The sequence below is a fragment of the Saccopteryx bilineata genome, chromosome 2 (genome assembly GCF_036850765.1).
Source record: "Saccopteryx bilineata isolate mSacBil1 chromosome 2, mSacBil1_pri_phased_curated, whole genome shotgun sequence".
Lineage (NCBI taxonomy): Eukaryota > Metazoa > Chordata > Mammalia > Chiroptera > Emballonuridae > Saccopteryx > Saccopteryx bilineata.
Window position 1 is genome coordinate 179832160 of NC_089491.1, and position 24798 is coordinate 179856957.

General features: G+C 36.2%; 1 pseudogene; it reads left to right on the forward strand.

The window, feature by feature from the left end:
* The window catches only part of LOC136322390 (ADP-ribosylation factor-like protein 8B pseudogene), a 47543-nt pseudogene extending 26396 nt beyond the window's left edge, over positions 1 to 21147 (forward strand).
* The last annotated feature ends 3651 nt before the right edge of the window (positions 21148 to 24798 follow it).

The following is a 24798-nucleotide window of genomic DNA, read 5'->3' on the forward strand; positions in this document are numbered from 1 at the left end:
AAAAGTAACAAAGAAACAGTGGCCTTAAATGACACACTAGATCAACTAGATTTAATTGACATTTTCAGAACTACAAAATAATTGTCAAAGTATAGCTTTAAGTCGTCTTCATGTCCCAGGAAAAAAATACACATCAGAGATGTTTTCTTGGCTTTTTACGTACTCTGCCTTATGGCTGATGAGCTCCAAGTTTAGTCAGTACACCAACAAATTATAGGTGGTGACCATGGGCAAGTTACCTAACTTCTGAATTCCGCAGCCATCTTATTATTATAATTTTATCTACACCATAAAGTTGTGTGAAGAATTATATTTTAAAATACATATACAAGATGTAAGTGATGCAACTAATATTGATTGAAAGTTTGGCAATATCTCAGTAAGTTAAACATAGTTAGACATATGACACAACAATTCTACTCTTAAGCATTTATCCCCCCAAAATTGAAAATAGGTATTTAAATGAAAACCTGCATTTGAGTGCCCATAGCACCATTATTTACAATAATTGGAAGAATAGAAACAATCCAGCTGTCCATCCATGACTAAAACAACATGTGGCATATACATATAATGGAATTTATTTAGGTGTAAAAAGAATTGAAATACTGATAATCTGCTATAAAATAGATGAACCTTGAAAACTTGCTAAGTGAAAGGAGCCAGGCATATAATGTCACACAATATAAAATTTCATTTATGGGAAATATCCATAGTAGGCAAATTCATAGACATAGAAAAGAGATAAGTGGTTGACAAAGGCTGGGAAGAAGAGGAGAGTACAAGGTTTCCATTGAAAGTTCTGGAACTAGATAATGGCAATAGTTGCACCACATAGTGAATATATTTAATGCCACTGAATTGTACATTTTAGAATGGCTAAAATAATAAATTTTATGTTATATATATTTTACTGCAATTATAAAAAATAAGAACCCACAAGAAAAAAACTTATGTGTTGAAAGTTCTGAGCTCTCAGTAATCACCAGTGGGCAGTTTCAAGCCTGCATGATTCTTTGTGATGTGCTGACTATGAGAAGATTAAGAATCACTAAAAAAGCCTAACTAGGCATTGGCACAGTGGATAGAGCATCATACTGGGACATGTAGTACCCAGGTCTGAAACTCCGAAGTTGTTGGCTTGAACGCACGCTCACCAGCTTGAACATGGGGTTGGTAGCTTGAGCCTATAGACATGACCCCATGGTCCCTGGCTTGAGCTCAAAGGTTGTTGACTTGAAGCCCAAGGTTGCTCATTTGAGCCCAAGGTTGCTGGCTTGAGCAAAGGGTCATTCACTCTGCTGTAGTCTCCTGGTCAAGGAACATATGAGAAAGCAATCATTGAACAACTAAGGTGCCGCAACAAAGAATTGATACTTCTCATATCTTGCCCTTCCTATCTGTCTGTCCCTCTCTCTGAGTCTGTCTCTGCCAAAAAAAAAAAAACTAAAAGAAATATTGATAAAAAAATCTAACCTTGTTAAACTACAGTGGTGTTATAGTTTGAATCTCATTTATACATCAGCTAATTAATCAAAGATGCATTGTAAGGAGTTCAGGTGCTACTGTGGTAGAGTTTTGATAGTAGTTGATAATATTTCTTTTTATGTGTGTGTGACAGTGACAGTTCACTGATTGCTTTGTCACATATGCCCTGACTGGGAGTCCACAGCAGACCGAGTGACCCCTTGTTCAAGCCAGAGACCCTAAGTTCAAGCTGGTGAGCCTTGCTCAAAACAGATGAGCCCGCGCTCAAGCTAGCGACCTTGGGGTTTCGGACCTGAATCCTCTGCATCCCAGTGTGACGCTCCATCCACTGCACCCCCGACTGGCCAGGCTGATAATATTTCTAATGATAGTAATAAGCATCCTGTGGCAAAATAAACATTTTGTCTGTTATGATTAGCCATATAAAAAAATGGACTTTAAAGACCATGTCCAGGATCCAGTTATCTTTTGCTTGTCTTAAACAATTTTTGTTCCATAGTCTGCTAAAGATAAAAGATAACTTAGAGATAATTTAACCCAACTACTTCAATTTTTAGGTGGGAAAACTAAGACACAAAATAATCAAATAACTTATTTAAAGTTAGTAAATGGGGATGTGTGACATTTATATAATACTTAACACTTTTTATTGTCAAAAACATTGTCAATAACAGATATGTTCCTGCCTATACCTGGTCTCTGCCTTTCCCTTTATTCAATCAGGCTTTAAGATAAAGATGCTGTTTTAGAGAGGTCTGTTATATATTACTCGAAAATATGTTCCAATATTCTTACAGTTTGTTGTCAAAATACCTATACCAAAAATAGCACATTTTACACTGATAATTAGTGGCAAATTGGATAAGAAATATGCATCCTGGTTCTCAGGTGACTTTCTCATATTCTAAAAACTGGAATAAATATAGCCTAATAATCTGAAAGTCTGCCATCTACCTTTGTGCCTGATTCCTGTCCCCTGATACCCTACCACTGAACTCTGTGTTTTAATGGTTCACACTCAGTTTTATTCTCAGAGTTGATATATTTGGAAGACTACTATTGCTTTATATCATTCTTTAATAGAGAAACTTCTCTTTCAGATAAAATCTCAAGGACAACCGAGGGTTTTAACTCTGAGGCTATTGATAGAAATGTCTAATAACTGATTGAAATCTACTCTATGTTGGGCAGAGATTAGTAATTGGATGATTCAAAGAGAAGTATGGATTCTGCCCTTGTCATCATGAAAGGCAGTGAATCATTTTTGAATAAAACAGGTCATGGAGTAGAGGTGTTTCTACCCTCCCCCACTTTTGTCTGTTCTTCTACTGGAATCTCCTCAGTGCTTGATAGCTTACCTTGCACACAGCTTTTCCTCAATACATGTTTGCATAATACAAGCTTGGACTTTAGATAACCTACTCTATAAGAATATTGTCTCTGATCATCTCTCTTACCTTCAAGTCATATCCCAGTTTTCAGTGAGTAAATAGTGCTCAGAACTGCACATTCTTCTGACTCTATCTTTAAAAATATTCCTTAGGTAGAGCTTTAATAAAAATATATAACTAAGATCCATTCCAAGTATTGCCATATTCTTGGTGTTGGTATATTTGAGCCTTGAAAAAAATTCTTGTTCATCTTTATCTCTGACTAAAAACTAGTGGTCTTATTTGACTTGATGTTTTCATTGTTACCTAATAGAGGCTAGGCTAAGGTAAGCACTGGTTGACAGTTTGGGAACTAAACATCTGTTATTTCAGAAGCTATAATCATGAATGTGTTTTCTAAATCACTTAGCTCTAAAATAAAATCTAAGTATTTACAAAGAACAGGTTAGAAAAGTTTTATTATACCATATAATTAGTGGATAATTATTTTCTTGCTTTAATTTAATACTATCATTTACTGTTAAAGTCAGGAAACAGAGGAGCAGATATAAGGAAAAAAGCATATGCACATGCCCATCAAATATTCTTCTTTGACATATTTTGGCATATACCTTCTGGTTTTTATAAAAATTATCAACTGAAAAACTATCTTTCATACAGCCTTACCTAACATGGCTCTATAAAAGTAAATGCTTTTAAATTCAAGCTTTAATAAAATGAATGCCTAGTTCACTGTCTTAGTGTGTCTTACTCAGGCTGCTATAGCAAAATGTCACAGACTAGGTAACTTAGTAACAACAGAAATTTGTTGCTCACAGTCTGGAAACTGAGAAGTCCAAGATCAAGTCACCAGCATGCTTTCCTTCTGGCAAAGGTTATTTTTCTGGTTGATTTGCCAGTACCTTCTGTCCCTGTCCTCACATGGTCAAAGGAGCTAGGGATCTCTCTGGAGCCACTTTTATAAGGCACTAAACCCATTTATCCACCCTCACAGATTTATCATCTCCAGAGGCCCCATCTACTAATACCATCACATTGGGATTAATATTTCAATATATCAATTTTGAGAGAGAGCAACCATTCAGACCATAGCACTTACCAAAATTATATAGTAAAACTAGGACTAAAACCCAGGACTTAACCAATCAACACTTTTTACATGTATTTTTGTATTAGGTTAATTACAATTGATTAAAGTAAAAATACCTATCCTGATTAGAAAATTTTCAAGTGCCAATTCATTTAAGTATATAGTGTTAGAGGCCCTGGCTGGTTGGCTCAGTGGTAGAGCATCAGCCTGGCGTGCAGGAGTCCCGGGTTCGATTCCCGGCCAGGGCACACAGGAGAAGCACCCATCTGCTTCTCCACCCTTCCCCCTCTCCTTCCTCTCTGTCTCTCTCAGCTTCAGAAAAATACAAAAAAAAAAGTATATAGTGTTAGAGATAGTACACACTTGTACATGCCCAAGAATATGTGTGTTATGTGCACAGAAGTATGCATATGGGAGTCAGGCCGTAAACTGACAGAATCCTTATAATTTAGGGCTTAGTTTAAGAATAAGCCCTTCCCCACACCCTTTTAAGACTAAGATTTTCCCCACACTCTTTTAAAACTAAACTCTTTTCCACACCCTTGACTGTTGCATGGTGGGGGTGGTGCACTCTGATGAAGATTCTGGTTTATGCCTCAGGTGTGTGTGTGACCTCGTATCAGAGACTTTCTTATTTGCATATGGCTCTGCACTATATAATAAAGCAGACCAGGGGCTTTGCTTAACTTTTGCGGGCTCTGGCTTGCTATCAGCTTGCAGAGACCTCCTGATCCCATCCTTTTTCTCTCCAAGTTTATTTCTTCATTCCACGCTGTTCTCACTCAGGACCTGGACAATTACAAGTTGTGCTGTTTTGCGGTATATGCATGTATTTGGTGTCTATCATGTGAATGAGGGAGGAAATGAGGTGTGGGAATACGTATGCATAAGACACAATTTCTTTCCTGAATACTTTGTTTATTTTTGCCTTAGAAACAGTTACAAAGTGTAAAGCCAGTAGCCAGGGCCACTAACACAGCCACCTGGCCCATGCAGGTTTACATTGGATTCAGACAGTCGGTAAAGAAACAACGAAGCCAAAAACTGGTGAGCCATCAACTTTAATCCTAGCTTGCACTCGGTGGGCAAGTAAAAACACACACTGGGCTCCAAAACCAACTCACATTCAGTGCTCACAAAGCTACTGACTTATCCGAGTTTCCTAGAATCAAAGGTTTCTAGCTCACCAGACTTTATTCACCTCTGTTCCCCATCTCCTTCCTTCTCCCTGCACAAACTCTGCACAAACTGGCTTCTCACTCAGCACTCCACCATCTTGGCTGCTTCTCCTGGCCTCCTCCACATGGCCTTACTCTGCTCTCCTCTCTCTCTCCTCTAATGATAATCTCAGGAACCAAGAGAGCAAGCTCCCATTCTGCTCCCACTTTATAGTGTAGAAATCAAAACCTTCAATCCAACATACAAAACAGGGAAGTCTCTAATACAAAGTCACCTATTTGGGGCATGATAGGATTGTACCATCCCCACATCAAAAAGGGTGGGAAAGGCTCAATCCTAAAACCAAGCCCCAGGCTACAAGGATCCTGCCTACCCACAGCCCACAGAGACACACATTAATATCTCCTGGGCAATGGTCTCCACATGGGCAGCTCCATCTTTAACAAAGTGAGCATAATATATTTTATCTGCCCAACATAAAGAAAACTTATATTCACTGCTATATAAGTGGTTTTGATTAATATTTACTTAAACACTGAAATAGAGAAACTGTCATCATACGAAAAATTTCATTGCCTTCAGTGCAACTCAGCAGTTCTATTACTCATACCTAATTGACTTCCTACTGAATTTCCTACCAAAGTCATTTCAGATTTCCTCAAATGACCTGATCTACTTGTTTATCTTCTCTCCAAGCAGACAACCCCTGCATTAAAGTTATTCAGATTAAGATCGCCAGATAAGAGCTCCCTTAACTATCTCTTTCTTCTACCAAAATTATCTCTGAATTATCACCCTTGCAGGTGTATAGTTCCTCTTTCTTAAATATTTTTATTATTTTTTTAGATTTTATTTATCCATTTTAGAGAAAGGAGACAGAGAGAGAGAGAGAGAGAGAGAGAGAGAGAGAGAGAGATCGAGGAGAAAGGAGCAGAAAGCATCAACTGCCATATGTGCCTTGACCAGGCAAACCTGGGGTTTCTAATCGGCGACCTCAGCATTGCAGGTCAATGCTTTACCCACTGCGCCAATGCAGGTCAGGCTATAGCTCCTCTTTCACACAGAGAAGCTTGCTCAGTTAGCAATAGTCCTGTGCCAATTTTTCTATATTGGCTCCTCCTTATCCCTCTGTGGTTTCTCTGCCTTTTTTTGCCCTTCTCTGAGTCACAGGGGACAACTAGCCTCTTCGGACTACATCATTTAGCCACTCACATGCCTTGGTTTTCAGTCGGGTTTAGACAGTGGCAAGCAGTAGATGGAAATCAGAGAGTGGGAGGAAAAAAATATCAGATAAGTTATTTCCCCACCCCGGTCCTTTGCACCGAGGGCCTTTCCTGCTTCACTGAAGTTTTAACATGTGTAGTACACATACGGGTCTGGCCTTCATGGAAACCCCTCTTCCGCTGCTTCAGCTCTCACTAGAACTTCCCTAAATCTCCTATTCCCTCCCTTGCTCCTTTTGTTCTTAAGGACTTTCTGCTGTGGTGAGTCTCTGAGTGCCTCACTAATTGTTCCTGTTCCTTTACTTCTCGTCACACCTCTGCAGATAATCCATCCCTTTTAAGTAACCCCTTATGAACATGCCATCTCTATCCAGGTGGCATCCTGGCGATTGCAAGCTCCATTCACCTTCTTTAGGTCCAATCTGCAACTGTCTTATTTTACCTTGCTCACAATTCTATATTGTTTTGCTTTCACAGGTTTGTAATCATGTTCAAATCCTATCAGGATTAGGACATACTCTCTCTCATCCTTCTTACTTTTTCAAGGTGTTGCCCTGTGGTTATCTTGCAACCCTTTATTCAGAATAGTCTACAAGCATTAAAATGTGGTATCTGCTTTCTTAACTATTTCAATAGCATTACATTTTATTTTTTACTAATATGGAGGAAAGTTAAGAAACATAAATAAATGTTCAGCTTAACAAATTGGAGAAAGACAAACACCCCGTACCCTCTGGAACACAGCAGTTTTCCAGAAGGTTTTTACACGGGCTTTCCTGATCATCCACTTCTTCCTACTTCCTGCACTAATAACTGTCCCTCTTAACTTTGGAGTTTTGCTACCTAATTGTGTATCAGTAAAAAAAGGTTAATATTATTGTTTTTGTATTTTATATATGAAATCATAATGGTAATTTTTTTTAACTGCATTGGCTTCTTTTCCTTAACCTTAGGCTTTTAAGATTCAGAAGTGTTTTATTTCATTAGATACAGTGTATCTGTAATCTATTTTGAATTGCTCTTTAGGATTCCATCAATGAATATACCGTACTATCATATATTTATTTTATAGTTGTACATTTGGGTTGTTAGTACTTTTGAACTATTCACTATGAACTTTCAAGTGCATGAATCTTAGTGAAAATAAGCAAGCACTTTATAGGCTTTGTGCTTAGGCATGAAATTGCCTGTGTCATATTTTCTGGATGTACTAGATATGGCCAATTGTTTTATAAAGTGAGCTGAAAAGTTTACTCTTCCACCAGAAGATTGTGAAAATCCTTGTTAATTTATATATTGTCAACACTTGATATTAGCACACATTATTAGATTTTTGCCATTTTATTCACTGATGTATCTGGTTATGAGTTTAGGTTACATTTAACTCCTTTTCTTAATAAATTTTTATTAATGTTAATGGGATGACATTAATAAATCAGGGTACATATATTCAAAGAAAACATGTCTAGGTTATCTTGTCATTAAATTATGTTGCATACCCCTCACCCAGAGTCAGATTGTCCTCCGTCACCCTCTATCTAGTTTTCTCTGTGCCCCTCTCCCTCCCCCTAACTCTCTCCCTCCCTCCCTCCTGTGTCCTCCCTCTCCCTACCCCTGGTAACCACCACACTCTTGTCCATGTCTCTTAGTCTCATTTTTATGTTCCACCAATGTATGGAATCATGTAGTTCTTGTTTTTTTCTGATTTACTTATTTCACTCAATATAATGTTATCAAGATCCCACCATTTTGCTGTAAATAATCTAATGTCATCATTTCTTATGGCTGAGTAGTATTCCATAGTGTATATCTTCTTTATCCAGTCTTCTATTGAAGGGCTTTTTGGTTGTTTCCATGTCTTGGCCACTGTGAACAGTGCTGCAATGAACATGGGGCTACATGTGTCTTTACATATCAATGTTTCTGAGGTTTTGGGGTATATACACAGTAGAGGGATTGCTGGGTCATAAGGTAGTTCTATTTGCAGTTTTTTGAGGAACCAACATACTTTCCTCCATAATTGTTGTACTACTTTACAGTCCCACCAACAGTGCATGAGAGTTCCCTTTTCTCTGCAGCCTCTCCAACATTTGCTATTACCCGTCTTGTTGATAATAGCTAATCTAACAGGGGTGAGGTGGTATCTCATTGTAGTTTTGATTTGCATTTCTCTAATAACTAATGAAGCTGAGCATCTTTTCATATATCTTTTGGCCATTTGTATTTCTTCCTGGGAGAAGTGTTTCTTCATGTCCTCTTCCCATATTTTTATTGGATTGTTTGTTTTATGAGTTCTTTGTAAATTTTGGATATTAGGCCCTTATCTGAGCTGTTGTTTGAAAATATCATTTCCCATTTAGTTGGCTGTCTGTTTATTTTGATATCAGTTTCTCTTGCTGAGCAAAAACTTTTTATTCTGATGTAGCCCCATTCATTTATCTTTGCCTTCACTTCTCTTGCCATTGGAGTCAGGTTCATAAAATGTTCTTTAAAACCCAGGTCCATGAGTTTAGTACCTATGTCTTCTTCTATGTACTTTATTGTTTCAGGTTTTATATTTAGGTCTTTAATCCATTTTGAGTTCATTTTAGTACACGGGGACAGGCTGTAGTCGAGTTTCATTCTTTTGCATGTGGCTTTCCAGTTTTCCCAACACCATTTGTTGAAGAGGCTTTCTTTTCTCCATTGTGTGTTGTTGGCCCCTTTATCAAAGATTATTTGACCATATATATGTGGTTTTATTTCTGGGCTTTCTATTCTGTTCCATTGGTCTGAGTGTCTATTTTTCTGCCAATACCTTGCTGTTTTGATTATCATGGCCCTATAATATAGTTTAAAGTCAAGTATTGTAATGCCCCCAGCTACATTCTTTTTCTTTAGGATTGCTTTGGCTATTCGGGGTTTTTTATAGTTCCATATAAATCTGATGATTTTTTGTTCCATTTCTTTAAAAAATGTCATAGGAATTCTGATGGGAATTGCATTAAATTTATATATTGCTTTGGGTAATATGGCCATTTTAATTATATTTATTCTTCCTATCCAAGAACAAGGAATATTTTTTCATCTCATTGTGTCTTTTTCTATTTCTCTTAGCAATGCCTTGTAGTTTTCATTATATAGGTCCTTTACATTCTTTGTTATGTTTATTCCTAGGTATTTTATTTTTTTTGTTGCAATCATGAAGGGGATTATTTTTTGAGTTTGTTTTCTAATATTTCATTGTTGGCATATAGAAAGCCTATGGACTTTTGTATGTTAATTTTGTATCCTGAGACCTTACTGTATTGGTTTTTTGTTTCTAGTAATCTTTTTGTGGAGTCCTTCGGGTTTTTCGATGTATAGGATCATATCATCTGCAAAAAGTGATACCTTTACTTCTTCTTTTCCGATATGGATGCCTTTTATTTCTTTGTCTTGTCTGATTGCTCTGGCCAGAACTTCTAGCACCACGTTAAATAAGAGTGGAGAGAGTGGACAACTTTGTCTTGTTCCTGATTTAAGTTGGAAACTCCTCAGTTTTATGCCATTTAATATGATGTTGGCTGATGGTTTATCATATATGGCCTTTATCATGTTGAGATATTTTCCTACTATACCCATTTTGTTGAGAGTCTTAAACATAAAATTGTGTTGTATTTTATCGAAAGCCTTTTCTGCGTCTATTGATAAGATCATGTGGTTTTTGTTCTTTGTTTTATTGATATGGTGTATTACGTTAACCGTTTTATGTATGTTGAACCATCCTTGAGATTCTGGAATGAATCCCACTTGATCATGATGTATTATTTTTTTAATATGTTGTTGTATTCGATTTGCCAGTATTTTGTTTAGTATTTTAGCATCTGTATTCATTAGAGATATTGGTCTGTAGTTTTCTTTCTTTGTGCCATCCTTGCCTGGTTTTGGTATGAGGGTTATGTTGGCCTCATAAAATGTGTTTGGAAGTATTGCTTCTTCTTCAATTTTTTGGAAGACTTTGAGTAGAATAGGAACCAAGTCTTCTTTGGATGTTTGATAGAATTCGCTAGTATTACTGTCTGGGCCTGGACTTTTATTTTTGGGGAGGTTTTTAATAGTTTTTTCTATTTCCTCCCTGCTGATTTGTCTGTTTAGGCTTTCTGCTTCTTCATGACTCAGTCTAGGAAGGTTGTATTGTTCTAGGAATTTATCCATTTCTTCTAGATTGTTGTATTTGGTGGCATATAGTTTTTCATAATATTCTACAATAATTCTTTGTATATCTATGATGTCTGTGGTGATCTCTCCTCTTTCATTTTGGATTTTATTTATTTGAGTCCTGTGCCCTTTTTCCTTGGTGAGTCTTGCCATGGGTTTGTCAATTTTGTTGATCTTTTCAAAGAACCAGCTCCTTGTTTTATTAATTTTTTCTATAGTTTTTCTGTTCTCTATTTCGTTTATTTCTACTCTGATTTTTATTATCTCCTTTCTTCGGCTGGTTTTGGGTTGTCTTAGTTCTTCTTTTTTTAGTTACTTAAGGTGTGAAGTTAAGTGGTTTACTTGGGCTCTCTCTTGTTTGTTCATATAGGCCTGAAGTTATATGAACTTTCCTCTTATTACTGCTTTTGCTGCATCCCAGAGATTCTGATATGTTGTATTTTCATTTTCATTTGTCTGTATATATCTTTTGATCTCTGCGCTTATTTCTTATTTGACCTATTCATTTTTTAGAAGTATGTTGTTTAGTTTACACAATTTTGTGGGTTTTTCCCCCTCTTTTTTATAGTTGAATTCTAGTTTCAAGGCTTTATGATCAGAGAATATGCTTGGTAAAATTTCAATTTTTCTAAATTTGCTGATATTGTCTTTGTGGCCCAAGATATGGTCAATTCTTGAGAATATTCCATGTACACTAGACAAAAATGTATACTCTGTCGCTTTGGGATGAAATGTCCTGTAGATGTCTGTCATATCCAGGTGTTCTAGTATTTCGTTTAAGGCCACTATATCTTTATTGATTCTCTGTTTGGATGACCAATGTAGAGCCGTCAGCAGTGTATTGAGGTCTCCAAGTATGATTGTATTTTTGTCAGTTTTTGTTTTAAGGTCAATAAGTAGCTGTCTTATATATTTTGGTGCTCCTTGGTTTGGTGCATATATATTAAGGATTGTTATGTCTTCTTGATTCAACTTCCCCTTAATCATTATGAAATGACCATTTTTGTCTCTGAGTACTTTTTCTGTCTTGTAGTCAGCATTATTAGATATGAGTATTGCTACACCTGCTTTTTTTTGGGTGTTGTTTGCTTGGAGTATTGTTTTCCAGCCTTTCACTTTGAATTTGTTTTTATCCTTGTTGCTTAGATGTGTTTCTTGTAGGCAGCATATAGTTGGATTTTCTTTTTTAATCCATTCTGCTACTCTGTGTCTTTTTATTGGTAAGTTTAATCCATTTACATTTAGTGTAATTATTGACACTTGTGGGTTCCCTATTGCCATTTTATAAATTGCTTTCTGTTAGTTTTGTATCTTGTTTGATTCTTCTCTCTTCTTTTTCTATCATTTGTTTTTGTTTGTTTGTATTCCATACTTCTTTCTTCTGTTGCTACCTTTTTTAAGTCAAGTGTTTTTGTGGTGGTTTTTTTAAGGGTGGTTACCATTAAGTAATGAAAAGGGTACCTACCATATTCATTGTAGTACCCTATCTTATGAGTATTTCTGCACTTCATCCTTTGCTACTGTTAATCTTCATCCTTTCCCCCCTTTTTTTCTTTTGTTGTCACAGTTTAAGTTTGGTTTTATTGTTTTCTCGGTGGAGCTGTTACTTGTGGTTTTGTTTTTTTTGTTCTTTGAATCTGGTTGGAGAACCCCCTTTAGTATTTCCTGGAGTGGGGGCTTTCTGATGATAAAATCTCTCATCTTTTCTGTATTTGTTAATGTTTTTATATCTCCTTCGTACTTGAAGGATAGCTCTGATGGGCATAGTATTCTTGGCTGAAAGTTTCTCTCTTTCAGGGCTTTAAATATTGGGGTCCACTCTCTTCTAGCTTGTAGAGTTTCTGCTGAGAAATCTGATGATAATCTAATAGGCCTTCCTTTATATGTTGTATTCTTCTTTTCCCTGGCTGCCTTGAGAATTTTTTCTTTGTCATTGGTTTGTGTCATCTTCATTATTATGTGCCTTGGAGTAGGTTTGTTGGGGTTAAGAAAACTCGGAGTTCTGTTTGCTTCTTGAATTCGAGGCTTTAGTTCTTTCCACAGGCTTGGGAAGTTCTCATCTATTATTTGTTTGAGTATATTCTCCATTCCATTTTCTTTCTCTTCTCCCTCTGATATACCTATTATTCTTATGTTATTCTTTCTGATGGAGTCAGACAATTCCTGTAGGGCTTTCTCATTTTTTATTATTTTTGAGACTCTTTCTTCTTCTCTCTGTTGTGCCTCAAGTTGCTTGTCTTCTATTTCACTAATCCTATCTTCTATCTGAGCTGTTCTATTAGCTAAGCTTGTTACCTCGTTTTTCAGCTCATGAATTGAGGTTTTCATTTCTGTTTGATTTGTTTTTATAGTTTCAATTTCCTTGGTAATATATTCTTTGTGATCATTGAGTTGTTTTCTGAGCTCCCTAAATTGCCTTTCTGTGTTTTCTTGTATATCTCTGAGTATTTTTAAGATTTCTATTTTAAATTCTCTGTCATTTGGCTCCAAGTCTTCCAATATGTTAAATCTTTTCTCCATAGATTATTCCACATCTATTTGTGTTACCTCTCTATCTTTTGTATCCATAATATTCTATTTCCTTTTCTTATTGGCATCTGAGGGTGGTCTTGTTGATAGTATTAATTAGAATTAATAAAGAATAAAAAGGAAAAAAAAAGGAAAAAAAAAAGGAAAACACCCCACAAAAAAAACAGTAATAATTTATTATTTCCCCCTTTTTTCTTTCTTCTCTTCCCCTCCTCTCCCCTTTTTAGGGAAATATCGTGATGACCTGTGAATTATATTATGCTAAATGGAACAAAAACTGCCTATAATGGAGGGCCTGATTTGGGGTGAAGAGTTCAAGGGGCAAAAAAGGGAGTAGGGACCTACTAAATGCAAAAAAAAAAAAGAGTAAATCTTAGACAAGCATAAAATGATTTTTTTGTAAGTGATGGTCGACTAAGAGATAAAATGAGAGGTATAAGAGGAAAACAGAAAAAAGGAGAGAAAAAAAATAATTAAAGAAGAAAAAAATAAAAATAATAAGTAAAAATCTGTTGTATTAAGTGGAGCGAAGACTAAATACAATGGAGACCTTGGGTTGGGAGGAATGCTAGTAAGTTAAAAAGCAATGTAAAAAGTACCCAAAATGCCACAAAAACAAACAAACAAAGGAAAAACAAAAACAAAAGCAAAAAAAAAAAAACAAAAAAAAAACTTGAGTTCAAAATTAAATAATTTGTTCGTGATTGAGGATTGAATGGGAGGAATAGTAAAAGGAGAAAAGAAGAAACAAATAGAAAGGAAAAAATAAGAAAAAGAGAGAAACGAAGGAAGAAAAAAAGGAAAAGAAAAAAAAAACAAAAGGGGAGAGAGTGAGAATTAAGGGTTTTGGAGTGTAACCCTAAAGGAGAGTAAGGATGAAGAAAAGAAATAAAATGTAACACTCATGGGTAGTGTAGTTCAAGAAAAGGGAAGCATATGGTGGGCAGAGAATAAAAGGACCAAGGTGGAGGAAATAGAAATAATAATAAAGGTAATAAGATAGAAGAAAGAAACAACAACAACGAAGAACTAGTGGAACAACTTATAAAGTCTGTGGATTTTTCTTGATTTTGAGAGGTTAACTTCTTCCTTTTTCTTTTCTCTCCCTCTTCCTGGTCGGTGACTCTGTACCCCAGGCTCTGCCCCTGTGTCATGCTTAGGTAGGGATTTGCAGTTGATGGGATTCTATGGCAATGTCATATAATTGGCTTTAGTCTCGCTGGTAGTCAAGGCTTGTTGGCATTTGCAGGGTCCAACAATGAGAGAGTTTGCTTTCCTGGAGTCTCTCTCCTAGTCTCCCCTTCCTGAATTAGCAGCCTGTTGATCCAGTTATGAGGCTGCCACTGCTTCTGTCTGGGGAGTAAGAGGCTCAAAGAGCTGGGAAATCCCCACTCTATCCCCACTCAGCGCAAGGCTCTGGGTAAGGCTCTGGCAGTCAGAGCCTCCAGCATAATCAGGTGGGGCTGGGAGTCAATTGTTGTCAGTGTGACTGTTCAGTGCCTACCATTCAGTTGTACCACTCAACCCAGGCTTTCCACACTTTGTAGCCTGTTTTGGCTGGGAAGAAGAGGCATTAGTCGCTGCTTGCTGAATAGATCTTAATATCTGCCAAGTCCCTTTTGTTAGCATATATCCCTGAATATGGAGGCTCTGTCAATCAGAAGTTGCCCCGCCCCTTTAGCGAGAGGCACTGAAAAATATCACGCCTCTTGTCTTGGATCGCTGAACTGAGAGAGATCCTATCAATTAGAGCCCTGTGGGCGCGCAGATTTCATGGGTTAAGCTAAATTCAGTGATTGGATCCACAGCTGTGCTCCAGAAAGTATTTCAGGCTGCCTGCGCACCCCTCCCCCAATGCTTGATTGTTAGCTTGGATGGCTGTGTGAGGTGCCCCGCCCACAAAGAGAATCTCCCGAGTAGGGAAAACAGCCTTGGTGCCCCTCCCAGACCGCAGCACGGGGCACGTGCGTGGTTTCTCAGGGCACGCCGGTGGCTGGGGACTCTCACTGGCAGTGCGCGGGCTGCTGGGGACACTGGCGGTGCAAGGGAGCTCGCTCTGCGACTGAACCACGGCACGGGGCATGCGCATGATTTCTCAGGGCACGCCGGTGGCCGCTCGCAGTGCCCAGGCTGCTGCTCCCCTAGTGTGGGTGGGCAGTTGCACCCGTGGGTTGACTCACCACAGGCGTACTCCCTCCTCGGCTTGAATGAACGTCCGTGCGGTAATTAGCTTCCTACACACTCTCAGCTGACTCGTCTCTCAGATTCAAGTGATAACAGTCTTTTTGCTTTCAGTGTGTGTGGAACTCCGGAATGCTCTGAGGATAAATTTTTCTGTTTCTAGTTGATAAATTTGTTGAGATTTTGGGGATATCTGTCGGACGTGCTGTTCATGGCGCCATTTCCGTGACGTCCTTCTAACTCCTTGATTGTTAGTAAAATTGAGCATTTCTTGAAGTGATTTTTAATATTTTTGCCCATTTTTGCCTTTTTCTGTTGCATTTTAAGATTTTTAATATATTCAGAATATGAGATTTTACTGGTTATATGTGTTGCAAATATCTTTTTCTTATTTATAGGTTGCCCTTTTTACTCTAAGTATGATCCATTAATGAGCATGAGTTCTTAATTTTAATGTAGTCCATCTGTCAGTCTTTCTGTTTTTGCCTAATTTTTTGTCTTAATAAATCACTTATTCTCAGATTCCTAAAGATTATATTGAGAGACTACTATATTATATTCTAGAATTTTTATTTGGTGCTCTTCACATTAGTTCTATAATTCCTCTGGAATTGACTGTGAGTACATGTGTATCTGTGTGTATTAGGTGAGATGGGGTTCATTGAATTTTGTGTTTTACTTATGAATAACCAGTTTTTGCAACAATATTTATTTAAGAGATTAATCCTCCTCAATGTTTTACAAAACTACCATTGCTAAAAATTATATGTTCCTAATTTTGAGGTCTGCTTCTGAGTTTCTTTTCTGTTCTATTCATACCTTTGTCTGTCTTTTCACTAATACTACCTACTTTTAATTACTATGTTTTATAGTTATTTTTGAAATTTGTAGAGCAAGTCTTATAACCTTGATCTTTTTCTTCAAGCTGTCTCTGGTCTCAGATATTTTTGGCCTTTTGCATTTCCACACAAATTTTAGAATTTGTTTTCAAATTCCTAAAAAACAAAAATAAAAATAACTCTTTGGTATTTTGATTACAATTGCAATAACTCTATAAGTCAATTTAGAGAGAGTTGATACAATTCCATTATTGAGTTGTTCAACTCAGTAACATAAAAATGTAAAATACTTTGTGAATTTGTGTAATAGCTTTGCACAGGCCATGTTAATTTCTGCATTGTTCTAATACAAACTTGCTGCAATTGGAGAATCTGAGTAGGTAAGTTAGAATCAGACAAGGTAGCAAAAAATGGACTGCTTGACTTTAAGCTTTAACGGGTGACTAGTGAACAAATGGTAGTGGTATAAAGAGGGGAGTAGGTATATGAAAGGTGGTGAAGAAAATGCTTGTTTGAGATAAGAAGGCTGAAAAATTGAGAGTTCCGGATCTGTACTCCAGGACCATTTTTAAGTTGTAAAATGAGAATAATGGAAGTACTTGCCACTGAGTAACATTGTAAACTTGAAATAAAATAATTCATACAAAACACTAAAAATGGTGTGTGGGATATTGTAAGTATTCACTAAATGTCAGCTGCTATTTTTTTTATTTATATTAAATTCTCTTCTGTATTGAAGGTGGGCTTGTTTTTCAGAAAGCTTCCTGAGCTTATGTGCAGTTGAAATTTAGGTTTTCTCCTTTTACTGTGAACAGGAAAGCATTTGAAAAGAGAAAAATGAGACACATTTATATAAGCTACATATTTTAAAATATATATTTAAGCAACAAATTTAGAAATGGAACTAGATACAGCTTCTGAAGATATGTATTAGACAAGTATACATTCTATGTATGTTCTATTTCAGATAACCATAAATAACATTAGTTCAAAAAATGTTAAACTAAAAAGTATAAAATGCCACATAGCAAATCATTTAATTTTTAATGTATTGCAAAATACCTCTTTTGATGCAGTGTTAAAAATTAAGCACAAAATAAGCACAATCTGTGTAAACAGGATAGTACTAGTGTTTTGTGTGTGTGTGATTATGACCTTTCTAAAAATTATAGAATAGACAAAAATCAAAACTGCAACTCTTCTCAACACCACAAAAGACTAATAATAAACAGATGATGTGACTTCACTTCATAGTTATTTTACTTTCTAAATGTTCTGATTCCAGGTAAGATTACTATATGATTCACACAGAGCAGTTCTTAGAATGATGATCTAAGAGAAAGACATGCTGATTAAACGTGTACCAGCATAACAGCCTACAGCCTTTTAGGAAGCATCCCATTTGTAGCGCAAATCTAGTGCAGCTTTGGTGAAGCCCCTAAGAATTACATAGAAAGATAGGCATTCTAAGTCACAGAATGCAAATAACAAAAGAACCAGAGGAAGTGAAATTATAAAAATATTACTTATAATCTATCCAGAAGAAATAAAGATAAGAAGTTGGATAAGAGCACCAATTTTAAATCCTCTCCACTATGCAAACAGCCATATCTTAGCACCACATCTCTCAAAGTACATAACTTAAACCTCCCTCATCATTCCCAATATTACCAGGGGGAAAAATAACCACTGTGAAAACTGTTAAGTCAGGAACTGAATTGTGAAAATTAAGGCAAATATTTTGGAATTAAATTCTGCGGGAGGATGTAGGCATGGCAAACTTGGTGGAAACATTTTACTGGCATGAATGCTTATTAACCTGGACTTTCCTTCCTGAGCACATTCAGAAGTCCTCTGAAGCAAATAGCAGCCCTGCTTGTCATAAATACTAGGACCTTCCCATGTAACTGGAAAAAGAACTCTGTAAATGTCCTTCTCATTAAAGCACAAGTACATTAATATCAGACTGCCAGGGACATTGCCTTCAATTCACCTGCAAAGGCATGTTTGAACCTTATTTAAATATGTAATTGCTTTTTTTATTACTTATTTCTTAGAACTTTCAGATTGGTGAGTAGCATGTGACTAAATGCTTGATCTTTGTCTGAGATATCCAAACATTCTCAGTCTCTTCTGACCTTGTTTCTTCCTCATTCATTCACTCACCAAAACTTTATTAGATACCATGAATGTAGTAAGCTCTATGTTGGATGTTAGTCATGTTGGTGAATGAAAGAGCTATTCTCTATGATTTTATAGAATTAATAGTTTTGGGATTATTTAGTTCCTGTAGCACCCTCCTCTTTCATTCTCCTTGGAAGTATAGAAATTAAGAGGTTGAAAGGGCATTTGGAGTTCAGAAATTGAAGTTACCAGAAGAAAATTTAAATTATTTTTCTGAAACAAGTGTTTACCTCTTCTTCTTGTTTTTTAATCATTCTCTGAGGCTTAAAAACTGCTGTGGCTGCAAGAAAAATCTCAAGTGTCTGGTTATTTATTCTGCATTAGGGATGTCACTCTCCATTAACATGGAGGACCATATGCTGACTCTGTGTTCAGAGTGAAAAAACCAAACAGAAATGAGCATGATTAGAAGTTACTAATTTATTATTAGGACAAAATAGTCTCATTATTTCTGTTGTTTTCTGCCTATATCTGATAGCAAGAATCCAAACACCCATCATTTATTCTTACAGTGACCCTTAATCTGACTTTGGGTTTGTTAATTTTTTAACATTTATTAATTGCATTTTAAAACAAATTAATTTTGGTTAAGCAAGCAAGATGAATAGAAAAAAATTGCAGGATAATAATTTTATCTATAGGGTATGTGAATTATTTGTCTTTGGAATGAGTTCATTAATAAGGTTTTCTGACTGTACTATTATATATTGCACTCAGGTTTAATTTAAAAGTAAAATATAATTTAAATAGCTGTTCTTTATAATTTTCTATCTGTATATAAATATAATATTAGCTGATATCAATTTATATCTATTAAGTTATATGCTTTTTTAAAGAAATTTAGTTACATTGAATTAAATCAGATGTTACAATCTACAAATAAAGGTGATTTTTAAAAAATATGAAGGAAGTTAATAAGATACCAAGAACAATGATAATGCTACACCCATGGACTAGTAGTCCCTGTGACCTGAGATCTATCCTTAGATAAACAAACCTACACACAGGGATTACAAAGCAAGATTAGCCTTGAAGTTGAGTCAAGTTCAGTTAAACCTGGAAAAGATGAGAGCATCCTCCAGGAAGTTTGAAAATGTAAAGCAGTTCAGTTACTTTGTTAAAAAAAGTCCCAATACTCAAAGGATAGAGTAGGAATAAAGGCAATTAGATGATGAGAATTTGTTAAAGACTGAGGAATAAGGAGCTTATAATTTCATAGAACCAAAAATAACTGGGGCCTGAGGCTCCAGGGAAATATCTAACTTCCACTTCCCAAATAAAAGTTCGTCACATATTGGACCCTCTATGAATACTCATTTCATAAATTAATAATGTCAACTCAATTATAATGTCAGTTCAGACAGCAATAGAACAAGACTTTTAACTATTAGTCCAAATACAGTGTAAGTAAGATGATATAAAGTGCAAATATTGCCTGACACAGAAAGTTCCTATAAGTATTATAACTATTTTTTAAAATCATTATTAGTATTACTAGTATTCTTCCCTTGGTTTGGAAAAAAAGTAATGTTCTCCGGTTGGAAATACAGTCTCTCTGAAAGGAACAGGGCTTGACCTTGATTTGTGGCCCACACAAAGAAACCTTGACTGGTTTGGCAGCATCAGCTCATTCTCAGTACCCTCACCCACATAGCAAAAGTGCACTGGATTTCAAAATTTAGAAAGACTAAACTTGGTTTTTCCACTTGTACAATCACCCCACCAAACACTGGAAGATGTTTTCTACAGTGTGCTGTCTGACCTGTGGTGGCACAGTAGATAAAGTGTTGATCTGCGATACTGAGGTCCCAGTTGGAAACCCCGGGCTTACCCTGTCAAGGCTTATAGAAGAAGCAACTACTAGGAGTTAATGCTTCCTGCTCCCCCCCTTTCTCCCTTTCTCTCTCCCTTCTCTCTAAAATAAATAAAATAAAATCTTTTAAAACACACATACACACACAAAATGATACAGTGTGTTAACTCTTTCAGATGACGATTTGATGGCCTTTGAGAAAAATAATACATAATATCAATTCAAATAATGCCATACCATCTTATGTTTATTCAACTTTGTAATTCATGATAAATTTTCAAATGTTTACATATAACTAAAGTTTTAATTGTCCCCATTTTGGAAATACGCAAACTGAGGATCAGAAAGGTTACCTGATTTGAGTGACAAAAATAATAAATCTGAGGGTGTTGAAACTAAATTAAGATTCTTTCACTTGGCTTCCTGACTCTAGCCATGGTGAACACATGCGCTCTGCCTCCTGGCTGCCCTCCTGAGGGCGCTCATCTCCCTCTTGTTGGATTGGTTCTACTTGCTCTTCTGGAAGGATGTTACAATCTGCAGATGGAGGAGATGGAGCTGAGTTCTGGGGGCAGCAACACTCCAGTGAGACACCTTCGTTGATGTCATCGCGTCAGGTCAATTCAGTGAGGATGTGATGCCCACAGTGAGCTTCAACATGAGAAAAGTAAAAGTAAGATCATGATAAAGCCCTGGGACATAAGACAGCAGCCCCAGTTCCGGAGCACGTGGGAGCAGTACTGCAGAGGGGTTAGTGCCATTGTTCACATGATAGATGCTGCCGATATGGAAAAGATAGACACCTCATGAAATAAGCTATAATCTTAAACCAGTTATAAGGAATTCTAGTGTTAGTCTTTGGAAACAGGAGAGATCTTCCCAATGCCTTGGGTGAGAAACAGCTCATAGAAAAAATGAACCTGTCTGCCACTCAGGAGAGAAATTTGCTGCTATTCAATTTATTGCAAAAAGCAAAAAAGAAAATTAAAGGTATAATACAGATATTATACTTCAGCAGTTTATTCAAAACTCAAAATCTAGAAGAAGCTGAAAAGCATCCCCTTAACTCTTCCAATCTTCCTGGCTATAATCCTAAAATTATTGTCCATTCCTCTGAAGTACTCCCCTGAATATAGTCCTTCTTAAACCTAAGAAATTGCCTTTTTGAAAATTTATTTCTCATGTGCTTTGCTGAAGATATGTATCCCTAATCCTTCATAAAGAATCAGCTAGAATTGTCATGATAAAGTTCGCACTTATTTTCAACAAACATACCTTTGACCATCTTAAATCAAGAAAATCGCATATTTCTGTTCTGGTGTTTCTGGGCCAGATTTTTATATTGGTTTTCTATAAATGTCTGTCTATATTTCATTATAAAAACTACTAGCTTAACATAGATCCTGACTTGATACAGCATGAAGTTTGTACTACCACTCACAGTATTTAGAGAACCGTTAGCCTGATTCATGTGGGATATGAACATAATGCTTACATATCTCCCAATTGAATGTGAAATGTGTAATTACACCTTAGGAGTTTAAAAAATGACCTGCAAACAAAAGGGAACAGAGACACCACATCAATGTTGTTGTTACTGGTTCCTTACACTGGTGAGACCTTAAATGACAAGTTTTTAAAATATTCTGCTTTCTGAGAATTCTTCATCACCAGATAGTAACTAGGGATATGGGAAGAATTGATATTGCTGAGGGAAAAGCCGTTCTTCTAAGGAGTCTCAAGAAAAGCAATATGGAGACCCAAGCATTGGAGGATGACGTGCAGTGGTAAGACTTATTGGAACTGGAGCAAACATAAATGATTGTCACCAGGTGCCTAGAAAAACACAAGAATGAAGATAACACATTTGATATAAATTAATTCTTTACAAAATGACTATCTTAGTATATTTAGACTCCTATAACAGCAACAACAACAAAAAACAGACTGGGTGTCTTATAAACAACAGAAATTTCTTTCTTACAATTCTTGAGGCTGGAAGTCCAACATCAAAGTTCCAGCTGATTCAGTACCTGGAAACATCACTTCCTAATTTATAGACAGTCACCTTGTCATTGTATCCTCACAAGGTCAAGGCAGCAAGGGAACTGTCTGGCATTTCTTTTATAAGAGCACTAATTCCCAGAGGCAAACTTAATGGCGGGTGCATTGAGTGTGCACCCTGGGCCCCGACTTCTGAAGGGCCCTGTAAATCCCCAACTTTACACTTTTTTCTAATGACACCAAATTTGGTTTCATGTGTGCAATTTTAACATTAGTAGTACATAATATTTTTTATTTATTTAAAAATATGGTTAACACTTTGAGTAGTGAGTTTTTTTCATGCTTGCTGACCCCCGGGAGTGAGGTTTTATTTTTTCAAAAATGAAATTAGTTCCAGTTAGTTTTATTAACCTAAAATCATGTTTGTTTGATAACCAATTTATGGAAACAAGAACATACATTTACCTTTTTTAATGTTGCCTTATACATTTTTTAAATAAAAATTTTTGTTATCTCATGCAATTCTCTCATACCTCCCATCTGTAAATAAAGAAGTGTTGTTATTAGCAGAATTTCAAATATGTATTCGCATATGATGATATTTTTAGGACAATTTATAGGTATAAATTTATTCCTTACATTTAAAAATTTTTCAAACTGTGATATTCCTCAAAACGTGGATGCAGCAGAGTGGTTAGTTACGTTCAGTGCACATCACCCTGTGTCTCTCTGTTTACATCTCTTCTTGTAGCATGCTGACATACGAAGCATTTGGTTCAGTCATCCTTTGAGGCTGTGCGGGGACTGGCTTTGGGAAGTGATGCCCTGAAAGAGGAAGGCTGTCTCCTCTGGGTTATTTCCTCTCTTTCACAAACTCCTCCAAAAGCTGACCAGTGAGCTTCAGTCTGAAGTCAGATAGCCGTGGTCTTCTTCCTGTCTTCATCTGATACACAGTGTATGAGTTCAAAACAGCAATGTAATTTCATGAAAAAAGGGTATTATAAACCATTTCATGGTTTTTCTTACATTTCCTGTGAAACTTATTTGCATGTCAGCCTTGTCAATCAAACCCATATTCTCATTGTACCTGACCACACTTAGTGGCTTCGTAATGCTTTGCCCAGTATTATAATCACTTTTGCCAGTTTCAATCATCAAGTCCTCATGAACTGTAGTTAGCATGTTGACCTCTCTTTTGTCACGCCATCTTTGAGCTAACATGATTGTAGTATGCTTTGAGATGCATTCACCCTTTTTTATTCTCCAGCTCAAAGTTTAAAGACATTTATATACGATCATACTCTGGATGGTCAGAAGGCACGAGGACGTATACAAATGTTTGTACTACTGAAAGCGTTTTAACATGTATTTTTATTTTCCCTGTCTCCCTCTCTTTTTTTAAGGAGCCAAATATTTTCTTCTGCACCTGAGGCCTCAACCAACCTTAGTCAGCCTCTGCTAATCCCATTCACGAAGGTTCTGCCCGTTACCTAATCACCTCCCCATGGTGCTACCTCCAGATGTCATCCCATTGAGGATTAGATTTCAACATATATATTTCAGTGGGGACACAAACATTCAGTTTATAGCAATGACAAAGATTCATCCTGTATTAATGAACAACAATGATGATAATAGCAACAGTTAAGCATATAGCAACATGTGCCAAGCAGCGTTCTCAGCACTTCACATAAACATTTGATTTTCATAAAACACCTTTAATGCAAGAGCCAGCACTATCTCAACTTTACATATGAAGGAACTAAGGCACTTTTCTTTTGTCACACAGACAGAAAATGGCAGAGCCAATAGACTAGCCGAAGTTAGTTAGTTAGTTCCGGAGAATACAAGAAACCAGTTCCTTACTACTGGTCTCTGGAATAACATAATCAGAAACTGATCCTGGGTTCCAGAATAATGTTTTACTTTAAGAAAACAAAATTTTTACTTCTGATAATTTTATTTAATTACTTTGGTTCCTTTCAATGTAATTTAGTTTTGCTCTTAAACTGTCTTTATTTGGCTCTAATGTTACATATATACCCAGAAGTTATTTCAAAGCAGTGTTTTAAAAACTAAAGTTAATAATGAGAAAAGATAAATTTTTATAGGTGATCTTCAAGTATGGGTATCCATGGATTGAGTAAAGAAGTACAAATTTTATTATTTGGCAGTCCCACACTGTTTTGTAATACAGTAGACCCTACTCCAGTGGTTCTCAAACTTTTTGAAGTTGGGGCACATTTAAAACCTTACAAATAATTGTAGGCACACCATATGCAAATTTCTGAGAAATATGTTATAATAATTATGTCAAATACTAAAGAAAAGGAATATAAAGTCCAAGCATGCTTTTATGGTAATTAAATGAAATAAATACAACAAAATTAAATTTATTCTGACATTAAAAAACATTTTTATGTTACAGTTTTTGAGTTATGCTTTTTAGAATTTGTAAAAAAGAGGGGTTAAAAATAATAAAACAACAAAAAAGTTATCTTTTTATATATATATAGATACATTCTTAGTAAGATGTAGTAAATTCATCAGGTCCCGGCATGAATGTGTTAAGTTTTTTTATTCTTGTGTTTATGAGAAATGTGAGCCTGATGTGTCCTAGTGATTTCTTCAATGTTTGAGTATATATTAGAAAGGCAAACTCTCATTTCCTCATCAATACATTGAAGAATTCCTCTCT